The sequence below is a fragment of the Bidens hawaiensis genome, unplaced genomic scaffold, assembly GCF_021521415.1.
Source record: "Bidens hawaiensis isolate Kalapana, Puna unplaced genomic scaffold, B.hawaiensis_p1.1 tig00006387_1, whole genome shotgun sequence".
Lineage (NCBI taxonomy): Eukaryota > Viridiplantae > Streptophyta > Magnoliopsida > Asterales > Asteraceae > Bidens > Bidens hawaiensis.
This window is the reverse complement of record NW_027491429.1, coordinates 19,534-26,298: the sequence shown is the minus strand read 5'-3', so window position 1 is coordinate 26,298 and position 6,765 is coordinate 19,534.

Sequence of the window (6,765 nt, the reverse complement as noted above, 5' to 3'; positions counted from 1 at the left end):
TAGATGTGATACAAAACGGACATATAAGTGCCTACATCAATACAACATCCTCCTTCAAACTCTCATATATGCCAGGCATCGCTTAGACCGTTCTTTGTGGAAAGGTTTCGTCGCCCCCTTCGCGTCAATACCATGTAGGAAACGGGCTTCGAAGCCCCTCTTCCCCTCTTTATAGCGTCATGCTATTGTTCAAAGCTCCTTTACCGCCCCATTGTACATATAAATATAGATGTATGTGTTTATGAGAGAGAGAAGTAGGATGGTCCCATCAAAATCCCCAAGCCGCTCATTTTAACATTATTGTCCCACCCTATGGTGCCCCTCCCCCTTTTACGGTGTTTGGGGCTTTTTAGCCCCTTTTGCCGCCCACATTAAAGCCCACAAAGGACGGTCTTACAAACTAGGTTGTGCAAATTAACGAATTAACTAACCCATAACCGATTAACCGAAATGATATGTTTGAATCTTAGCAAAAACTAGTAGGCCGGTTTAATGATTTTCTGAAAACCACAATAGTCTGTCGTTTATGGTTAATTATATTAATTTTTTAATGTTATAGATTGTATGTATATTTTTTTAATACCATACTAGTATATACAAGTGTGTAGTAACAATTTATTTCATGGTAAAAAAATTTAAAGTCCAAATTGTGAGGCCTAAATAATGGCTAATTATAATGTTTTAAGCTATTTTAGTTAGATCCAATCATCCAAATTAACGGTTAACCGACCCGTTATAATTTAATAACCATTTAACCGATCGGATATGGTTATCAATATCCATTAACTGAAATCTCGCTTTTGATTATAATTCCAGGCTAAAAACGATCCATGCACACCCCTAAGTTACAAACGTATTTTTTGATTATGAGAGTTATATGCTTAAATTACTTCTCTAACTAACGTGTCTTATGTTGGTTTAAGTGTATGCATGTATTAATATAATGAATGTTTAGAATAAAAAATTTAAATTCTTCTCCATATATATGTGTTGAGTTGTCACAATCAAAATTGTCCAAGGATAAAGATCTCAATTTGGGTCAAATTCCACTATCCATTTGTTAAGATTCCGATTCTTCTTACTTATGCCGTCCATATAGTAGGTATGGAAGACAATATTCGAATAGAAAAAGATCCTACGAAACAACTTACCAGAAAAAAAAATATAGAAAACGATAAATATAGATAATAAATGACATAATGAATATTACTGAATGGGTAATTGCATATTTTCTAATATTAATAGATTAGTAAGAATAATTTGTGTTTGAATTTTAACATAAATCAAAATGATAGGTTATGAATCTCTATCAACTAAAGAAAAAAAGAAAGTTAGCATCAACTCATCATGGTTGAGTTGGCACATATGAAAGTAAAAATGCATAAATGTAAGCTAAACAAATAAATGGAAACCAAAAGACGTAAATAGAACCTAAAAGACACAAATGGAAGTCAAAATGCACAAATTAAGCCCAAAAGGCACAAATGAAATTCAAAAGGTGCATATAGAGGCCTAAAGGCACAAATGAAATCCAAAATGCACAAATAGAAGCCAGAAGACACAAATGAAGTCTAAAAGCCACAAACGAAAGCCAAAAGGCACAAGTGGCGCACAAAAGCAACAAATGAAAGTCAAATGCACAAATTGAGTCCAAAATGCACAAATAAAATTCAAAAGGCACAAACGGAAGCCATAAAGCACAAATGAAATCCAAAAGGCGCAAACGGAAGCCATAAGACACAAATGAACTCCAAAAGGCACAAACAAAAGCCAAAAGGCACAAATCTAGCCTAAAAAGCACAAATGAAAGCCAAAAGGCACAAATGGAGCCTAAAAAGCACAAATGAAAGCCAAAACGCACAAATGAAAGACAAATGAAGAATAAAAACTAAAAGACACAAATAGAGCCCAAAATGCACAAACGAAAGCCAAAACACATAAATGGAAGCCAAAACACACAAATGAAATCCAAAATGCACAAACATAAGCCAAAGACACAAATTAAATCCAAAAGGCACAAACGGAAGCCCGAAGGCATAAATAAAATCCAAAATACACAAACATAAGTCAAAAGACACAAATATGTCTAAAAAGCACAAGTGGAAGACAAACAAATACATGAAAGCCAAAAGGCACAAGTGATGAAGTAAACGCCAAGCATACAAATAGAGTCTAAAAAGCATAAATGAAATCAAAAAATGACACAAATGAAAATAAAATGACACAAATGGAGCAAAAAAAGGCTCAAATGACGCCACCTCGCAACACTCTATCTAAACGCTTTTCTATATACATGTGTCGGAACTAGACGGTCTGAAATAGTGTGTTAATTTATAATCGACTAAACTTAAACTTACTACCAATAAACGGTGGCGTTTTTTTAGTTTAATTTCAAAATTATTATCATTAGAGTAAACGAAACGAATGTAGAAGTCCATCTCTCACAATGATTGGTTCCTGTTTTCCATCTCTCACAATATATTTTCATGACCAGAAAATTCTATCGACGCTTTTGTATAACTTATTATATACTCACCCGTTTTAGTTTTAAAAAGATTTCAAAATCTCTCTTTTTTTATAATCTTTAAATTGGGTTCCTTTCAACTTTTCCTAGAGGTCGCTAACACCAAAACAACCACTAGTTCTTTTTCATTGTTTATATCACCGGATAACACCTTTTTTTTTCCCAATTGAGGCTGATCTTTTCGTTTCCTCTATTACTAACATAAACGTTTAAAATGATAGACAGTGGGAGCAATATATGCATGAAATAACAAACATAAAAGAATACATTAACCAAAACACGTATTAACCGTTAAGGGTCAGGTTCAGGTTCAGGTTCAACCATTTTGATAGTCCAGAACAAAGTAAACACGAAACAAACATGTTCATAACTAATAAGACGAAACAAACAAGACAAGTGTTTGAGAAAAAAATAGTTATGCACAACATGACCAATTATGTTATGTACATTAGTACATAGGTAGTTAGGGATACCTTTTAAATAAGATATTATTATTATTATTATTATTATTATTATTATTATTATTGTTGTTGTTGTTGTCTTGTAAACTCAAATAGCATGTTAAAGTGATGGTGCATATGATGATGTCCAATCCAACCAAGCTTTTACGTTATTGACAACCGCTTTATAATATTTACCGCAGGTTGTTCTTTTACCGATGACAGAAAGCATCATCACCACTTTTCTTTTTGTCCTTATCTACATGTGAAATTAGAAAAATAAAAAGTTTCCCGTATTTTATTCATCAAATTATAAAGTTAGTAGACCATGTGTAGTGGGACTATAATTTGGACGATTTTGGGCGTGAATGGGCGCGAACACCGGCCCCCTGGGCGATTTTTGGGCGACAAGGGGCTTGGGCGAGTTCTTCTCGTCGCCTAGAAGAAGGGCAAATTTTGTGGTGGTGGGGCCGGCATGTATGGATATGTGTGTGTTATATATACATATATATATATATATATTATTATATTACTATTTGTAGCCCTACACCATTACACCCCAAAAACAAATTCTCACCCCTTGCTGACTGGGCGCCACACGGCGCAAAACGCCCTAATTTGTAGCTCATCCACTACACATAGCCTTAAACCATGTAATTAACTTTTAGTTTGTAGTACTTATATGAAAATGGTCCATCAAACCCCACAAACACATGGTAAACCAGTCGAGTCAGACAGGTTTGGTACGGGTCAGAAACGGCATCAGGCCAATACGTGTTTGAGGCGAAATGAGTTTGAGTTAAAAGGTCCGTTAAAATTATCAATTTGGTTCAGGTCAGTATGCACAGTTGTGGCTAAAATGGAGTCGGGTTGAAATATTCTAAGCTTATGGAGCCTACGACGATCCCAATGTAGTATGTCGGGGCCTTACACATACATGGCCGGTCACATATATAAGCAATGTTTTAACTCGTGAACAACATTATGCCCCGTATGCATACGTATTAACTCATTCTAGCTCATATGATACTTTTGAATAAATTAAAGAACATGTTTACGCATTGTTATAATCCGTCGGTGATACTCATTTGTTTAGCAATAATCAGATTAATTATTATGTGTGCCATTTTATTTTATAGCTTAAAGAGAAGACACAAGAAGCATTGATAGAAACACAACTACACAAGATATGATAAGATTTTTAAATACAACATAAAATTTTACACTAGAAAACAAATGTTAATAGGTTGTTAATAGTGTTATAAACTACCGACCCACTACTTACTAAGCTTAAAGAATCTACCCACTATGTGTACCCGTTTTATCGACTTGGTACTAATATTGGTTTGGTACCACACTGGGACTGTTTCGATACTGATTACGAACTTGATACTTGAATATTTAAATAATGTTCAAAATTTTGAATATGTAAATTTAAAAACTATATATATTTATCACCAAGAGTTGAACCAGACTATACCTAAATGGTCCCGGTATAATCCGAATCGGGTTCACCAATTCTAAAGATTTTAACCAAGTTTGGCACTCTTTGCTTTGGATCCAACGCACTAAGGCACATCACATGTGCATCTTTCTAGATTCATTCTTCAACAACAGTTTGGTACAACAATCATATATATACATATAGTCAGAAATCCAATCATATAATACGTATATTAATATTACCAAACCATTGTTTTTAAGATGTTAATCTTCTAGAGATGTGAATTTATGACACGATATCAATCTAACAAATAAGTTTGTAGCTTGGTTTAATTTCAAATCGAACCCCACGATAGCAAAATCGAACCCCACAATGTTTGCGAAAAGTTGCGGACGGGCATTTCACTGCTGCGGTCAAGGTATTATGCTCTTCAGGGGTTGCACCTTTCGGTAAGGATACTTTGAACGCTTTGTTGTCTAAGCATCCCATCATGGCACCTCCGATTATGCCTGCTTCCTTGCTTTCTGAGTCTCCCCCTGTCGTGGACGTTGATAGTGTGCTTGGGTGCATTAAGTCTTTCCCTAAAGGGACTTCGTGTGGGCGGGACGGTTTGCGAGCCCAACACATTTTAGATGCGTTGTGCGGAGAGGGGACTCCGATTGCGGATGGTTTGCTCAAGGCTATCTCTGCGGTGGTTAATTTATTTTTGGGGGGAAGGTGTCCTAAGGTGTTGGCAGAGTTTGTTGCGTCTGCCCCACTTACGCCGTTGCTTAAACCGGACAATGGGATTAGACCTATTGCCGTTGGGGCCATTTGGAGGCGGTTGGTCTCTAAGGTGGCTATGAGGGGTGTCGGGAAGGAGATGGTTAAATACCTCGGTGACTTTCAATTTGGGGTGGGAGTCCCCAGTGGGGCAGAGGCCGTGCTTCATAGCGCGAACATGTTTCTAAATCAGTTTCATTCGGATGGGTCATTGGCTATGCTTACTGTTGATTTCTCCAATGCCTTCAACTTAGTAGATAGGACGACCCTTCTACATGAGGTTCGGAGTCGATGTCATTCCATTTCTCTTTGGGTGGATTTTTTATATGGGCAGTCGGCTATGTTATATGTGGGTGATACTTTCATTAAATCCACCACTGGGATTCAACAGGGGGACCCTCTTGGGCCTCTCCTTTTTGCCTTAGCTTTGCACCCACTTGTTCACCAAATCAGAGATCGGTGCAAGCTTCTCTTTCATGCTTGTTACTTGGATGATGACACGATTATCGGGGATACTAGAGAGGTAGCCAAAGCATTAGATATTATCAGGTCTGAGGGGCCTCGTTTGGGTCTTGAATTAAACGTTAAGAAAACAGAGTTATTTTGGCCAACATGCAATGGGGTGAAGGCACAGGAGGGGTTGTTTCCTTGCGGGATTGGAAGGCCGGTGCTTGGCGTGAAACTCCTTGGTGGTGCTGTAAGCCAGGATGCGGGGTTTATCAGCAGTTTGGCTATGAAAAGGGCATCTAGCGCTGTGGAACTGATGAGCTGTCTCCCAAGACTTCGGGATCCTCAATGCGAGCTTCTTTTGCTTCGCTCATGTATGGGAGTCGCCAAGCTTTTGTTCGGTTTGAGAACATGCCAACCTATGTATGTGGGGGAAGCTGTTTCTATATTTGACAATGGTCTTTGAAGGGCGATTGAGGACATCGTGGTTTGTGGAGGTCCGTTCTTTGGGGATCTCCAATGGAGGTTGGCATCACTTCCGATCCGTTATGGGGGGTTGGGTCTCTGTTCGGCCGAGGATGTATCTACATATGCTTTTGTGGCTTCGAGAGCACAGTCGTGGTGTTTGCAAGACCATATTCTTCGGGGTTGTGATATTTATGGGTTGGACTCTGATTATGGGTGTGCGATGGATCGTTTACGTACTTCACTTCCAGATTTTGATCTTAGCGGGTTCTCTAATAAGGACACCGCCCCCCCTAAAGCCCAACATGTTGTGGCGAGTGCCTTATTTAGTGGAATCGTCAAGAGTTTAGAAGTGAAGTTTGATCTATCCCCTCGCCAAAAGGCGGTGTTTGAATGCCTTCGGGCTCCTCGGGCTCAGGATTTTCTAACGGCCATCCCCATTGAAGGATTAGGCCAACGTATGTCGGGTTTGGAGTATCGGGCTATCCTTAAGTACCGGTTAATGATTCCTATGTTCCCGACGGATGAACCTTGCCCAATTTGTCGTAAGGTCTGTTTGGATTCTTTTGGTGACCATGCGGTGCATTGCAAAGAATTGCCTGGCTTTAAATGCAGACATGATCTGGTTAGGGATGTTCTGTGTGATGTTCTTAAATGGGCAGGGATTTCTGCTAAAAAGGAGG